We start from the raw sequence: 17,227 nt of genomic DNA, 5'->3' as shown, positions 1-17,227 counted from the left end.
ATTCTATCATTCTCAAAGACAGAACCTCCAGATCAGTGTGAGGTGATCAGTGAATCGGTGGACACTGGCAAGTGCCCTGAGTGCCCACCACCCATCAGGGCTCATGCCGGGTAAGCATGCAGCCATCTTGGCTCCTTGGATCTTCCCACCAACCCTGGGAGGTCGGTACCCATTTTCCCCACCTCAAGTGCAGTGAGCAGTGTTCAGGAAGGCCATCGTGCCAGGACATGGCAGAGCCAGGAAATCTGAGCCCTGAGCTGTGCTGGGAAGGCTCCCCCATTAGCCTGGGCGTCTTACCGCCATCAGAAAGAGCATGCAGGCACTCTGAGCCTGGAGCCCCTGACTGCCTCTAGGGGAAGCCCTTCTAGAGTCTGAGGTGTCTGAGGAGCTGTGGAGGGGCAAGGTAAGATCCAGGAGGACCCCCAGCCATCCCGGGAACACTGGACAGGGCCACACAGGGCTCCTCAGCAGTGGGCATGGTGACTGCTCAGCCAACAGGACACAGGCTTTGCACAAGCGGGCACATTCCCACAGATGACCCAGGAGGCAAGACGATAGGATGGGGTTTGCAAGTCAGACCCAGACTGGCCCATCTCAGCTGTGTGAACTCGAGCCTTGCTTTTCTCACCTGTAAAATGGGGCCAATACAAGCTACCTCAGTGTTACTTCAGATGATCTGGTGAGAGAGGTGTTGCCTGATGCCTTGAAGATAGTTAGGGCTTAATAATTGAGAGCTGCCCTTTTTGATGCAGGGCAGGTGTTCCTCTGAGTCCCCCTTGGCCACAAACTTGGAATATTCGATTTCTGCTTCACCCAGAGTCTGCAGCACAGTAAGACTGTCGGCAGCTGTGGCCCAGGTCATCTGCACCGGCCTCCAGAGCAGCCCTCTGTGAGCCACTGACGCCCATTGCCAATCGGGGGAGAAGCATGCCTGCTCCATGCCACGACCTGGGGCAGCCCCCATGCCAGGACAATGGTGCTGGAACACTGACCTAGAGAAGCTGACCATAAATGGGGGTAAAATGGGGGTGCTAATGGTTCAGAAGTTTGTTTTTAGGGAAGATTTAATGAGGTAATATAGGGAAAGGACAGTGCCGGGCTCATAATATGTGCTCAGTAAAACTTAGCCATAATCATAATAATTATTATCTCCTAGTGGCCAAGTAATATCTTATTCTCTCAAAGGCCATGTAGGGGTGCAATCATCACTTTCCCATTTTACAGATGGGGAAGTCAAGGGGAGTGGCAGGAACCTCCCCAACACACAAAGTGTAGATCCTTTCACTTGCACCCCGTGGCCATCCAGGTGGCTCTGGCTGGGCTCTGGGCACCCAGTGGGCAGTGGTGAGGTGGTGCCTTGTGCAGGAGCAGAACCCCTCGAGGCTCTTTGACCTCCCTCACCCTCTCGGCCATTCCAGACTTTCCCCCACCACTTCCAAGCATGCCAGGACTCAGGCGCAAAGCTGCAAGAGCTGGCCTCAAGGGGGCAGCAGGAGCCTGGGAAACTCTAGGCTGGCTGGACTAGGAATCCGAGTGCCACAGAAAGCTAGCCAGGGTGCCCTGGGGGGAATGCTGACGGGCTGAGGGCCATGCTGCCTGTGCCTGGAGCTGAACTCAGGGCTGGGATGCAAGAGAGGGGGAGGATGGGAGGGCACTGAATTCAGATGCTTGGCCTCCTCCCGAAATCCACTCTCCCTGGCCAGTTTGTTTCCGTTCTGCTCAGTAAATAGGGGCTGCACTGATCCAGCAAAGGCTGTGCCTAGCCCATGGCCAAGGAAAGGAGCCAGGATGACCTTGGACTCAAGAGAGGGGCCTATCTTGGACTCTGCAGCTTGGGGCCTGGCACATAGCAAACACTGAAATGCTTCGACTTCTGTTTTTTAACATTTGGAGATAACAGGGAGAGCAAAGCCTTCTGTTCTCCCCTCTACCCCGGTCCCTGACAGAGATGGTTCTGTCCTCCTGGTCAGACCAGAGTCCATGTGGCTCTGGTCTCGAACCCTGTGCATCTTGGCAGAAAAGGGGGTGGGGGTGGGAAGAGAAGGGTCTGGGTCTAAGGTTCCCTGGCAATCTGTTTTCCGACTCCTGAGCTCCTTGGAAGCTGGACCTTCCAGATCTATTTCCTTCAGTGTCATTATCTGAAACATAGATTTCCTGCGTCTGGTCTCACTGGCAGTTTACAAGTATTCTGTGAGATCATGTGGGAGGAGAGAGGTCTGCAAACCCAGATGTGCAGTTCAAATGTCTACTATCACTCAGGACAACTGCTCAGAAATTGGGATCAGTGTGGGGCCATCAGAGGATGACCATCTCTCTACCCCACTAGTCAAATAAGATTCAAATAGTCCACTGGAATGGGCCTGTTGTGGCCTCTAGCTCTGTTAGCTTAGACAGCCTCTCTCATCTGTGCCCCCTCACCCTCTCTAATCTCTTTCTTCACCATTCAAATTAGTTATTTGAATGACCGGAAGCCCGAAGTTCCTTCCCGGGCCCAGCGGCCCCCAACTTGCCCAAGAACTCTCTTCCCTCGGGCTTCTGCAAACTGAGAAATTCCAAGATTCCCACCGTGCTCAGGTCGCTCCTTTGGCCACCTGACACTGCCTGCTCAACACAGGGGGCCCACAGGTCATCAGTGAAGCACCCACTTCTTCCCAGCCTGCGGAGACAAGAAAGAAAGAGGCCACATGTGCATCCTTAGGCTTCCTAGACAGGTGCATCTCTTCTGTGCTTTGGCCAAAGGTGGACTTAGAATGTTGATGGAACAGTCACAGGGAAAAGAAACACACAGAGATAGTAATAATGCTGACGGTTCCTGAGCAGAGAAATGACCTTCAGATGCTACTCACCTGTGGTGGCACCAGATCCCTTTCACCTTTGGAATCTCTCTGGTCTTCCTGTTCCAGAACATCTTCAGCTCGTGGCTCAACCTGCAGGGGCAACTATGACGTGGTGACAGCTCACTGGCTCCTTAGAGATGGACTCATGTCTCAGAATCCCCCAATTTGGGCAAGTGCTTTCCTCTTTCGGTGCTTCCATTTGCACATCTGTAGGATGGGCTCTCCCTACCCCTGCTTCCCTGATCTCAGATTAGTGGGAGGGTCTGATGAGATGGCCTGTAGATGTGAATGCTCCACACTTAGCACACGTGGGCCCCACCCTCTTGCCGAATCTCCAGGCTTTCTAGAATGTTGTTACTTGGTAGTGAATAAATCTCTGACTCCTCAAATAAGGATAAAAAGACTACTTTCATTTGACTTGACCCTGCGATTCTGGGACTCTAACCAGTAGAAATGAAAATGAAGGATACAAGGATCTGGATGATTATCACCACGCTGGTTGTATTTGTTACGAGGGGACTAGAAGAACCCTACAAAACTAATATGCATCACTAATGGAGAGGCTGAATAAACTATGGTACGACGACCACTCTGTTGGCTTAAGCAGCTATGACAATAAAGAATGTTTTCTCTTTCTTTTGATCTAGAGAGATAGCCATGATGCATTCAGTAAAAAATACACGTAGGGATATATGTATAGTGTTATTTTAAAAAATATCCTTCCTTTCCCCTTTACACACACAAATTGTGTGTGTGTGTGTGTGTGTGTGTGAGAGAGAGAGAGAAATGAGATAATGTCAGAAGGCCAGTGCACAAAAAAGTCCTCAGTGAATGAAATGAGAGAATTAAGTCTGATAATCCTACCATTTCCCTCTCTCAAAACGGGAAGTGTTTTCATATTGCAGACTCTCTACCCTATGATTACCTCTGTGAGAGCGGATAAAGCCAACATTGTCACTCATTTCTAATCTGGGGCTTGTCAGCCTCAGGCCAAGATCAAAATAGAAGTTGTGTGTGTGTGTGTGTGTGTGTGCGCGCGCGCACGCGTCTGTTTGGAGGAAGGAGGAGGGAAAGGTATCACCTATTAGATATCTAGGAACATGCAATGTGTCTTCACACACATGCCCCAGTTCAGTGAATACAGACACAGCCCTGCAGTGAAGAGATTAGCCTCATTTTATGAACAAGGACAGTGAGGTGTAAAGGGTTTGTGACCGTCTTGCTGAAGATTACCCCCTCAAAGGCTGAGCCGGAGGCAAATAAGCCATCCGATTCCAAGTCAAATCAGGGTGTTCCCAAAGGCCCCACACTGGAAAGCTTCTGCTCTGAAACAATACTAGTTTGATAAGAGCAGAAATAGAGAGATTGCCAACATTTATTGAGCCTCAGCTCCATCCTGGCCAGACCCTTTGTACCTACTTCACATGAATATCTTAGTTAATCCTCACAAGGAGCCAAAGGTAGGGACCACTATTATTCCCATTTAACAGATGAGGAAACTGAGTCAAAGGAGGATAAATTGTGGAAGAACCCAAACTCAGAAAGTGAAGAAAAGACATTTGAAGTCAGGCAGTCTGACTCTGGAGGCTGCCCCTTCGAGCCCCTGGGGACACAGCGGATTGTTGCCATGGCCTGGGCACTGGAACTCCCTATCCAGCATGCCCTTTCCATGTAGCCAGGCTGATGTCAGTCCCCGGGCACTGCTTGAAAGGAGCAAAGCCAGATGGGAGGAGGCTGTGAGGCTTAGGGTGCTCTGGTTTTCCTCTCACTTGCCTTGGCTGGTTTTAGTGAAGCTCGTCGGGGTGACTTTGGCCTTTCTCTAGGTCATCTCAGAGCATCTCTGTTCCGACATCCTCTTGGACCTCCTGTGGCCCACTCCCTGGAAGTACAGCCCCAGCTACCCACGCCTCAGGGGCAGTGATGGCCAGCTTTCTCAAGGGTTTTGCTCAGGATTGGGCTACCTTCCTTTTTTTGGGCTTCAGCCATTTCTTTCCCACCAGGACCATTTTTGTCATTTCTCATAATCATCTGAAACATTATTTACTCTTTTAATTTAAATCATCTTACTGTTTAAACAGGGGCATCTGGGTGGCTCAGTTGGTTAAGCATCAGACTCTTGGTTTCATCCTAGGTCATGATCTCATGGTTTGTGGGTTCAATTCCTGCATTGGGCTCTGTGCTGACATTGTGGAGCCTGCTTGGAGTTCTCTCTCTCTCTCTCTCTCTGCCTCTCCCCTGCTGTCTCTCAAAATAAATACATAACCTTAAAAAAATTACACACACACACACACACACACACAACAACCAAAAACCCCCAAAACAAAAAATAAACTTTTTAAAAGGAAATCTATATCACTTCTACAAACAGAAAAGCAGTGTGGCTAACCATAACTAGAAGGTTACTGTAAAATAAAGATGATAAAGCAGAACAAAGCCATTCAATCCCTGAGACACTGCAGCCTGCAGAGGTGCTGAGCTTAACAGGCCCACCCTCTCTCTGTTAAAATGAGAGAGAGAGCATTGGAGAGGCACCAGCTGAAGGCCTGAGAGAGGTCTGAGACACCCCCATGAGCCTGGGTGCCTTGATTATTTTTAAACTTTTTTAACGTTTATTTATTATTGAGAGACAGAGCACAAACGTGGGAAGGGCAGAGAAGGGGGGAGACAATGAATCCGAAGCAGGTTCCAGGCTCCCAGCTGTCAGCACAGAGCCCAACGCGAGGCTCAAACCCATGAACCTTGAGATCATGACCTGAGCCAAAGTCAGACGCTTAACCGACTGAGCCACCCAGGCGCCCCAGATTATTTTTTAATAATAAGAAAAATTTACATGCTATTTAACAATAATAATGATAATGATGATGAAGACTTTCCCAAGACAATGTGGCCTCCCCATGTGCCATCCTGACGAGGGTCCAGGTGTCCTGCCTGAGCATTTGGAAGGCAGCTGAGGTGAGCAGGTCGGAGCTGTGGCTGCTTCTCCTCAGGGTGGGGGGTGGTTTTCGGTGCAGCAGGTCAAGATGCGGGAGGACACGAAATCAGTTCCAGCTCCAGTACTTGCAGAGCTAAGGAGGCAGCATAGCTCATCCCGGATTGTGAACGTTCTAGCAGGCCAGAACTTGCCAGAGGTTGATCTTTGGCAAGTAACTCAAACCCTTCTGAGCTTTCCTGGGGACAATACAACCTACCCTGAAGAGCCACTGTGAAGCTCACAGAGGTGCTACCCCATGGTGCTCGGATCCACAGTGTAACTGCGGCGTCTCGACAAGCAACTGTCTGTGCAAGGTTGGGCGTGTGACTTTCCCCTCATGGACCTGGGTCCTCTTACTAGCAAATCAAGAACCTGCTTAGATTGGAGGTCCCTAACTACACCCACTGGAGAAACCCAATCTTCACACGTGTTTTGTAGGCTACAGAGTGTTTTCTGATTGGCTGCCAACATTTAAAAATCAGGTACTTGGAATTAGAAATCCAAGTTTTGCATGTCTCCTGAAAAATCAACAAGTCCAACCACATTGAGCCCACATGGTATCTTTGCTGAGCACTGGTTAGGGACTGCCCAGAGATGGAACTCACCGACATGGGCTTTTTAGCCATTTAAGTTATTGGGCGTTTCCTATTCACAGGAGCTATATTTTACAGGTGAGGAAACTGAGGCATGGAGAAGCTAACTTAATAACTGACCCCAGGTCATACAAAGATGGATGGAGAGCCAGGACTGGAAGCCATTCAGTTTGGTTTTATGCATCTTTATTTCATCATGCTGCCTCTCAGCCAGGGAGCCCTGACCGTGCCTGATGCTGGGGTGACACACAGGGGCAGAGTGAGGCTCCCAGGATAGCATCTCTCAGTCCTTCCTCTGCTGAGGAGGCAAGGGTGAGCTCTACTCTGCCTCTCCCTCCCCATCCAAGCCAGAGCTGCCAGGATGGAATGTACAGGAGCTCACTGAAGGTGAGTGAAGTCAAGCCTCCCCCTCTAATGATGGCTGGCGTTGACCCTGAGGGCAGCCCCTGCCCAGGCCGGCCCCCAACGGCCCCCAGGGTGCAGGGCTGTCCATGCACTTGCTCTCTGTTTTGGCTTGGCAGAGGTGCATACCTGGTTCCCCAGTTTCTCCAGCCCTCCTGTTTACTCTGCAAATAGCCAAATGCTCCACACTGTCATTTAGAGGCCAGGGGGTGGCTGCCTCAGGGCACCAGGCGGCCTGGGCCTGTTCGAGCTATCCTGGGACCTGCCTCACGCACACGCGCCCAGAGCCCATTTGCCTAGGAGTTAATGGGCCCCCAGCCCCCTGCAAGGTGCAGACACGAGCCAGGGAGGCAGCCAGGGAAGGCGGAGGGGAGGGTGTGTGGGAAGGGGGTGTTGCTGGGCTCTGGCTGATTCAGTTCCCTTTGAGCCCTGTGACCTTGAATCTCTGGGGCATGGTGCCTCAGTTTCCCCATCAATAGTTGACCTTCCAGAACTCTGGAGAGAAACAGACTCATGGATTAAGAAGATTCTGGTGAGGCATCTACTGTAGGCACGGCAGTGGGACGATAGCCACAATATTTAACATTTATCGTAGTTAGAAACGTTCAACACCAGGTATTGGACTGAACCTTTGAAAATTGGTCATTGAAGTGTATACCACATTTCAGAAAAGTGTACAAATTATAAATATTTCACTCAATGAGTTTTCATACACTCAGATGCCTGTGCAGTTAGCACCCAGATCGTGAAGCAGCATGCCAGGAAAAGTCCTCACGTACTCCTCTGGCCACTACCCACCACGTGCCTCGCATTATCTCTTCATCCCCCACCGCAGTTCCAAGAGTAGGCACCAGACCATCTCTTTCATTAATGAAAGAACAGGGACCTAGAGTGGTCGGCCACACCAACTAGGCCAAGACCTGAACCCAGGTCCCTTTCCTCCAGATCCTTCATGTTAACCGCTGTCCTGGGGAAACGGTAGACATAGGCTAAGGTCCCCATAAGGTCTTAAAACATACACATCCTTGTTTTCTAGTCATTGTATTTTCAACACTGTGTCTTCATCACCTCCTCCAGGCTGGTCACTTTGTGGGCCCTAGCGTCTCCTTTGTTGATGGTAAGAGCGAGCACATCAGATAACACTCAGGATCTTAGTAACGCACTAAATTCTGTCTGCGGGCCTGGGATGCTGGGATGTGGTATGGTCTCAGATCCAGCAGCCTTCCATGACTCCTCCAGGTCTACAATTCCACTCAGCCCAGAAAAGGAGGAATTAGGAGGCTCTGGGAACAGCTGCTACATAGCCCTGGATTCACAGCAGGTCACGATGCCTTTCTTAAGCTTAAAAACATGGTAGTGGGATGTTTTTGGCTTCACATAATAAAAGACATGGCAAAAGTGGCTTGGGCTGAGACTTCATTTACTCTCCCACATTATAAGAACTCTGGAGCCATACAAGTTCCTCGTGTTTCTTTGATCTTTTGCACATTGGTTTGTCTTGGGCTTGTTCCTTCATTGCACCATGGGGTCTGTAACTGCCAGCGTCAGAGTTACCCACATCAATGTCCAGCCAAAGAAGCATGTTTTCTTCCATGAATGGTTACATGCACATGTACCAGGAAGCTTGGGAAAGACAATATCTTGCTTTTCTCGTTTCCATGATGGGAAGTAGGTTCTGCTTGCAGGGAAGAAGCGGGTGTGGGTTGTGGGACAATGGCCGTTGGTAGGGTACTCAGTAGCACCTCCCACAACTGGCAAAGAAGAGTCCATTGTCCAGTCTGCCAATATAGTTCCACAGGAGTCTCCCATGTGGGACATGGACTGATGTGCCTAATGAGGCTTCCCCCTCTAGCTGACTTCCCCCCTCTAGCTGACTAGAGAACAGCTGCCCCCGCAGGGGCCTGTTCTCTAGTCTCTCCCCTTTCTGCTCATCCCAGACTGCTCACTTCATTCATGTCCCATCACATGAGAGGATGGGGAATGTAAGCATGGAGAATCTCTTCCTACAAAAATTGCTTGCCTCTAGAATCCACAATATGCCAGGTTCTGTGCTGAGCACCTAATCCATTGTTTCATCTGTCTCCACAACAATCCCCATTTTACAGATGAGGAAGTCGAGGCTCAGAGAGGTGAAGGACTTGCCCAGGGACTTCTCATTCCATCTGTATGAGAAGAAACTGGAGTTGGAATCCAGTTCTCTTTGGTTCTACACCTGCCTTCTTAGAAGCTATTATTAAATCATCCTGACTTAAAGGCTGTGAGACTCCATTTCTACAGCCTGAGCTGGAGCCCTAATTTTCATTCTGTTAGCATCTCTCTGGCTTAAGGCCAAGGAAGCAGTGTCCTCCTTTCCCTACCTGGCCTGGTCTCAGCTGACCCCTAACCTAGGTCCTATCTTCTGTCTGACTCTTTTGCTCCAACTAGTTACTTTCTTTGTGTATGTGAGGGAAGGGGGAGCAGGGTGAAGGAGGGGGTCACTTCTTCCTGCCACCTTCAGGAGTGCCTCTCTCTAGGCAGCTCAGACTCATAGCTACTCTGAGCCCCCTGATCTGCCCCCGGCAGGTCTCCGGAGGTACATGAGCAATCAGACCTGATCTTGGAATCGCCGACGTGGAAAATCCAGGGGAACAAATCCTGTTGGCTCTGGGCAGGTGCAGTTGTCACTGTCCCCAGCCCCACGTTCTGGCTGGCTAGCCCCCCTCCTTGGGCAGGAGAATGAGGGAGCAGAGTGCCATGCTCTCACATGAACACGCCCACGCCGGGCCCAGCGGCCCCTCTGCTAGAACAAACCTGTTCCCCATCCTGTTAAGAAAACCCATTGGTCAGAGTGAGGTTGCGCCTGCCAAATAAACATAGTTAAGCTTGTTGCGCGTTTTCCCCAAAATAAAGGCCATCAGATACCCCCAATCTCTAGAGGCAAGATTCTTAGGGAAATGACCCCCTCCTCTAACTAGTCCCAATAAGAAAATTCTGCCCCAGGGGAGAACCGTCAGACGCACAGCAAATAATCTATCACATCTTGTTTATCTCCCTCTCCATATCCTCTTCTCTGGATCTGAAATGCCCTTATAGGAAGGACAACTCGTCTTCCTTGTACAATGGAGCTCTACTTGAGGGTAGAGAGCTGGTCACCAACATATATTTTTGAAGCCCCTGCAGTGGGCTGAGGTTGTCCTCTCCAGCTTAGAGCACTGTACTCGCCTAGACCAGTATCCATCCATTCGTCCATCCATTCACCCCTCTGTCCAATAAGCATTGCTGAGTGCCAGCTGTGTGCCAAGGCCTGTGCCAGACACTGAGGAGCAGGGAATGTACAGAGTTTACTGGGCAGTGGAGGAGACAGGTCACCCTGGGATCACAACGCAGGAGCTATGTACCTTGATAGAGGTCCATTCATGCCTCACCCCAGAGCTTTCAGTCTAACTAGGCTTTGCTATCACTTCAACTCTTTCAGGAGCAGAGGATGTTCTCAGGAAACACCCAAGGCACGGAGTGATCAGATTTGTGTTTTAGGAAGATCACTCTGGACTTGAGAGGGTAAAATTGGAGGCAGACACAAGCTGAGGGGCTGACCCAGAGGTGGGAGGGTGGTGGCCCCAGCTGGGGCAGATGAGGAGGGTGTGGGGGGGGGGGTGGAGCTGGAGAAGGGAATAGATGGAATGGGATGGAATAATAATTTAGAGGGTGGTGGCAATAGGACTGGATGAGAAATAGGATGGCATGGTAAGGAAAGAGAGAGTCAATGTTAGTGACTCATTGGGCAATTGGGTGGACATGGGGTCTCATGAGCAAAGGGATGCTGAGATGGAGGGATGATTCACCAGATCACTCACAAGTCAGTGGACCCAGAAGTGCAGGCACCCAGACTTCCTGTCAAAGCACTTCCATTCCAGGAGATGATGACTCTGGGTTTCAATAGGAAGAGGTTGTGTTAGCTTAGGAGAGGGAAAAGATGTGTCCCCTTAGACCAGTGGTTTTCAACTCAGGGTTCTCAACCTAGGGAATGTTTGTCAATGTTGAAAGACATTTTTTTGGCTGTCATAACTTAGGGTAAGGAGTCCTACAGGCATCTAATGTGTAGAGGCAAGAATGCTGCTAGACCTCCTATAATGCACAGGGCAGTAGCCATAATATTATGATCCAGCTCATAATGTCAATAGTGATGAGGTTGAGAAACCCTGCCTTAGAGAAGGCAAATAGTGAAATTCAATCATGGAGGCTATGGAGCTAGATGGTTGGGTTCGAATCCCAGCTCTACCAGCTCATGGGCAAGTTACTTAGCTTCTCTGTGCCTCGTGTTAAGGGAGGCAACGCATGTCAGCCAGCAAGCCTTGCACATTTATGTTGAACTCTTTCTCGGTTTCATTAATTGCACCAACACCTCACGAATATTCACTGAGCATCTCTAAGATGCCAAGCATTGTCGAGCAAGAAGTCATGGTGGTGAACCAAGCAGTGGTGCCCCCACAGGGGCACAGGAGATGGAAGCTGTTGTCAGTACTTAGGTCAAATGCTGGTTCTGTCATTTCAGCTGTGTGGCCCAGGAAAGTGATACCTTCACAAGTCCTGATTTTCTTATGTGAAAAGTGGCTATGATGAATCCTATCCCATAGCTGCTATAGGGCTTAAGTGTTCCCAAAGGGTCTGATCCATAGATACCTTCAGTACACTTCAAATTTCCCTGCTTGTCCTGGCCAGGGTCTGGGCTGCAACTCCTTTTATAACCAGGCAGGGCTTCCTCTGTCCCTGAAAATCAGCCCCGTCAGCCCTTAGACTGCCCATTCCTGGCCTGGGAGCCTCCGGGAGGGTTGAGTGGAGATGTCTAGGCCCGGAACCCTGCCGTGTGTACCTTGAGGGTGCCTACCCTGCAGAGCAGGATATGGGGAGGACGGAAGTTTCTCCCAGCCAAGAATGTAAGCACTCAGCAGTCCCATTTCTCATCTCTTTGCCTGGACACTGCTGCCGGAAACAAGCAAGGCAATAAATGTTTTAAATGTAAGGTAATAAAAATTTGGAAAAAAAAAATTGAAATCCTGCCTGAATGCTAGCTCCTGAAAGGGCCCGTTTGTCTTATTAGAAGGCAGGTGAACCGGTTTTAATGGAAACACTGTGGCAGAGACCTGGCTCAGCCAGGAAGGGATCCCCATGGGCCTCAACTCCTGTGGCCTCGGTGTCCTAAGGTCTGCTGCTGCTGGGGGCAGGGGTTAGATTCCCTGAGAAACCTCCCTGGGTCTCGCTGGGCTGGAAGACGTCACAACCCAGTGTGCAAGAATCAGACGAGAAAGGGAAGAGGAGAGGGAAGGTGAACCGGGGGTTTTAATCCTCTTTTGGCCTCACACTACGTGGCACTGTCACTTGTGAGGTATTGCACTGGGTGCTTGGAAAATGCGTCCCCTCAAAGCCTTACAGCAGCCTTACCAGGTAAGAGAATGGACTGTGACAACGGGTACACCTGAAACGCATTGGCGCTTTGATGGAGCTGGCACCCTGTTTGAAGAGGCCCCCACTCGGGGTCTTGGAAGTCCAGGGTCAGCATCTGACAGTGAGGGCCTCCTTCACGGTATTGCCTCATATTAGTCCCTATCCTGTTTTGTGACGTGAGGACAGTGACTTTTCCAGGCCTGCATTTCCTCAGCCGTGAAGTTGGGTTTCAACAGCACCCACTTTCAGGGTCACTATGAGTATGGAATGAAATGGGCTGTGGGAAGGGACTTAGATCAGGGGGAGCACTTCCTGAATGTTAATTGATGTTATTGCCAGGCTGATTTGCAGATGAGGAAACAGGCTGAGAAAGGTCACACAGCTAGGAGGCAGAGCTGAACTGGAGCCAGCCTGGGGTGGGGGTTTTGAGTGAGGTGAGGGCTGACGCCAGGCATTTGGAGTTGAGGCCTGGGGATGGGGTGAAGAGGTAGTTGCAAGGTCAGCCGTCTCCGCACCTGCCGGTAGCAGCATTGGGGCATTGTTGTCAGATTCGGGAGCTATCATCATTATGGCCAACTTCTTTGAGAATCTGTTGGAAGCTAGCAACTGTCTCCCCCCCAAAATGTACCCCAGCCACCCCACACAACCTGGGGGAGGCATATAATCTCAGGAGGTAGGGACCTTTCTGAAGCTGTCCTTGGTTTGCACATGAAAGAAACTGTTGATTTTAGGATATTGCATGGGGGCAGAACAACATGAACCCTGGCCCATCCCTTTTCAGGCCCAGCTATGCTCAGAATTTAAGTCCATTGCTTTCTCTCTTCCTTTGCCTTTGCACTGTCCCTTCTTCCCTTGCTAGGACCTGCTTGGATGGGAAGGCAGAGCCACTGGGGTTCCCAAGGGTCCCAGGTCTCCCTCACCCCCTGCTTGGGAGGGCTTGAGTGGTCCAGGTTGACTTCCCATGTCGTGAGCTACCCCTTGGCACCTCTTCCTGCTATAGGCACCACACAGAGTGTGGGGCCAGCTCAGGTCAGAGAAATGGAAAGGGGACTGCAGAACTGATTTACTAGGCATCCCCCAAATCATGCAGGATATGTCCATACTTTTGCCATGGTCCTGATAATAAAGTGTTACAGTGCTTGGTATATAGTCAGTGTCTCTTCCATTCAACAGTAAGATCTTTGAGGATACCGGACAACAACTTTGTTCTGCTTATCCCCGAATAAGAGATGGAAAGAGATGGACTGGAGGGGAGAGAGGGAAGGTGTCTGAACATCATAGTTTCTGCTGACCTAGCTAGAACCTCTTTCTATAGGCTGCCAACGCTGAGAGAATATGAGGTTGGAGCTGTAGATTGTTGGGAGCTATCTGGTGGGAGAGAATGCTTGTAACACAGTGGTGGAAAAAGTGAGCCTTGGCAGGATCATTAGAGCCCCTGACTCCAGCCAGACCTGAAGGTACTTCCTCGTTGTATGAGCCAGTAGTTTTTTTTTCTTTTATTTATTTATTTTTCCCTAAAGCTAGGTTGCATGGGGTATCTGCCACTGTGACCGAGAATCCTGAGTGATATAGAAGCAGGGAAGGAATCTAGGGAGCAGGAGGAAGGGAGGGATGGAGGGATGGAGGGACGTCTGCAGCGTGCAGGGAGGCCTTTGGTACTGTGCCAGTTAGGATATATCAGAGGAATCCTAAGGACTCCGGGGCTTCTTTGCTGTGGATGGATGGCTGGGTCAGAGAAGAGGGAGTCAGTGCCAGAGGAAGGGGGAAGGGGGTGGGAGGAGGTGGGCTGGCTGAAGCCCTGGGAGGCGTGGAGACAAGATTAGCTGAGGCCTGAGCAGCAGCTCCCAGTGTTTACTGCAAACAGAATATGGTGGCCAGCCTCTCCTGGACCTCAGAGGGGAGGGAGTGGTTGATGGGGGACTCCTCCCCCTGCCCCTCTGTGTTATTAAGCAGAGGTGGGGAGTACCGGTGGGGTTAGGGGAGGCCTGTAGGTGGGAGGGGGTGTCCTAATCTTCAGGCTTTTAGCCCTTCCTCCCTGTAATCTTAGCTTCTTTTGCCATTCAGATTTCCCTTTGCCCTCTAGGTCCCAGCAGACCTCCTTCTGTGCTCTGCCCCCCCCCCCCCACCCCACTGCTATTCAATGATCTAGATCCAGATCCCGACCTGGGGATCAGGATTTTGTCAAAGTTCTCAGGTGCTTCTCATGCCTTTCAGGTTTGGAAACCCCCGACCTAATTCAAAACTCTGTATTTTACAGATGGGTGACTGAGGACCGAGAAGGAATAAGTTTGTTTGTCATCACACAGCACAACAGGGGCTGGGACCCAGGGCTTCTGAGCAGAGCAACAATGTTGTGTCAGGTCTCAGGGTTTGCACTGTTGATCCCAGCAAGACCTGGAGTGCTGCTTGGAAGAGGGTGAGAACACAGGCCTACCTGTGAGTTTGAGGTCCTGCAGACCTCAGGAGCAGGGGGGAGGCCTAGAGCCAGCCCTCTGTGCTGTGAGATGGTAAGAAAGAGTCAGGTGGTCCCAAATGAGGGCTGAGGAGGAAGACGTCCACCCAGATTCAGGGACTGGTCATGCCTCAGCGTGATGGTCAATGCCCTTCTCTCCTCCTTTGGCTTTTTCAGGTTCTGGCAAAGCCTTACCTTCAAATAAGACAGAGTCACTGGGTTTTAATCTCTTGCTGCTCAAGGTATGGGCCCTGGGCCATCGCCTGGAAGTTTGCAGACGTGCAGAATCTCAGGCCCCACACCACCCCTACTGAGTCAGAATCTGTATTTTAACCATGGAGAGAATTCTCACACACACTTCAGTGTGAAGCACACATTTATATCCACCACCTAGTGTGAGGTTAGCACAGGCAATTCTACAGCAGTGCAAACTGGCCTTGTTTATGTATTTGGATGTGCTGTGAAATATTTGGTGTCAAATGTGTTTTTGCTAATCAGGTCTTGTTGGAAGTCCACGAGAGGAATTGTTGAGTTAAAATAAACAGCAGTAGCCACCGTAAGTGTGGAAGCCTTGCTCTGTAAAGCAAAGCATTGCAACCTCCTTTAGGAAGTTTGCATGTTTTCTTATTAAATGTACTTCAACTAAAGCGTGACTGTCCATCCAACATGCTCATGCCTGTTGCAGAGTTTGCATTTGGTTAGCTTTTGGTTGTACCAGGAGCTTTGCTGAGCATTTTATACCCTTGACCCCACAAAACCCTCATACCTTTGAGGAAGGTATCATTTCTATTCCCACTTAGCAGATAAGCCAATGAAGGAATAGACAGGTGAAGCGATTGGGATTCTGCTTTTCATCTTGCCCTTTACCTTTGTTTTATAATCTTTTCCTCGCCATGCCCACACCCCACCGTCCTGTGCTTTCTTAGATTCTGTATGTCTACCCGGCATCATTTACCACAGGGCCATACTATTAGCCAAAGTGTTTGCCTCTCTCCTGCAAGTCAGCTTGCCTGGACTTGGTTTTCCACGTGCAGGCTGGCTGCCGAGGCTGAGCCCCACCGACCTTACCTAACTCACGTACCAGGCCAATATTTCTCCTGCGCTAAATCATCCTAGAGGCAGGTACCACAACTAAGGACCACCCCTGCAGCCCAAAGCCCACCAAATTATTCAAACTGGCCAATCCTAAACTGTTCACCCTTCCCTGCCTTGCTGTTTCATGGAAACCTCAGTAAAGCCTGGAGCCTAGGCCTCTCCTCACTTGGGACAAAAACCTGATGCTTCCCATGCGGCCCTGCATGGTGTGGCCCCCCCTTCTCGGGAAATGTAAATAATGAAAATTGCTCTTCTGTGGCATTGACCTCTCTGTGCTGTCACTCAGTTACCTCCATTTGTTGATACCCACCCCCATCATTGCCAGGCCTTGACATTTCAGACTTTGTTCCCTGTGGCTTCTGGCTTCTGGCATTTAGTGAAGGTTGCTTTTGCAGTGCCTACCATGTGTCTGCTGGGATACTGTACTCCCTGCTCTGAGGGACTCCCAGGAACTTGCTTGTCCTGGAACTTGAACTTGGTGAGATATCAGGAAAGTATTGTGGGCAGGTCTGGGGGATTCTGAGTGTTAGGGGATAATTTTCCCTGAGTCTCTTGTATTTCTATGTGTCTTGTAAACTGGCTATGTCCTTTTAAGGATGTTTACATAGCGAGTGGACTTGGAAGATAATGGTAGTGTTTTCCTCTAGAACAAAGAGCAGATTTGTTTACAATCCAGAATAATAGAGATAATGTCTCCCTCAGGACAAAGGCCAAGTGGACCATCATAGAATATTAAGATTCCCTAAGACTGGATTGTTTTTTTTTTTTCCTGTAGCACACCTTGCTGCATGTGTAAGCCTCGCCTGGCCCTCTTCAGCTTGTGGGAAGTGGATCAAGGGAAACTGGTGTACATATGTAGCTCATGCTGCCTGCCCTGCTGTGAATAATAGTCCTTTGTCTCTGATCCGGGAGTCTCAAGTCTTATGCCGGCATCCATAAGACTGTAGCAGGTAAACTTAGTAGCATGCAAGCAGGGAAAAATCTTAGATCCTACATGATTCTTGACATTGGAGTCTTCTGGTTCATGGAATTAAATAGACAAGCCATGCTTCCCTTGCAAAACAGAACTGGTCCCCTCATGAAGAAAGCTAAAAAAGGGTCATGATAGTATAGAGTATCAAAGCACTGGATCTGTGATATTTACCCAAAGGAATTGAAAACATACGTCCACACAAAAACCTACACAGGGATATTTATATCAGCTTTATTCATAATTGCCAAAATTTGAAAGCAACCATGATGTCCTCCAGTAGGTGAGTGGATCAATAAGCCACGGTACATGCAGGCAATAAAATATTCAGTGCTAAATTCTGAATATTATTCAGTGCTAAAAACTAAATGAGCTACCAAGCTATGAAAAGACACAGGGAAACCTTACATGCATATTACTAAGTGAAAGAAGCCAACCTGAAAAGACTACATATTATGTATTCAAATTACATGACATTCTGGAAAA

This window comes from Neofelis nebulosa, chromosome 1 (assembly GCF_028018385.1).
Source record: "Neofelis nebulosa isolate mNeoNeb1 chromosome 1, mNeoNeb1.pri, whole genome shotgun sequence".
Lineage (NCBI taxonomy): Eukaryota > Metazoa > Chordata > Mammalia > Carnivora > Felidae > Neofelis > Neofelis nebulosa.
This window is presented reverse-complemented; position numbering follows the sequence as displayed.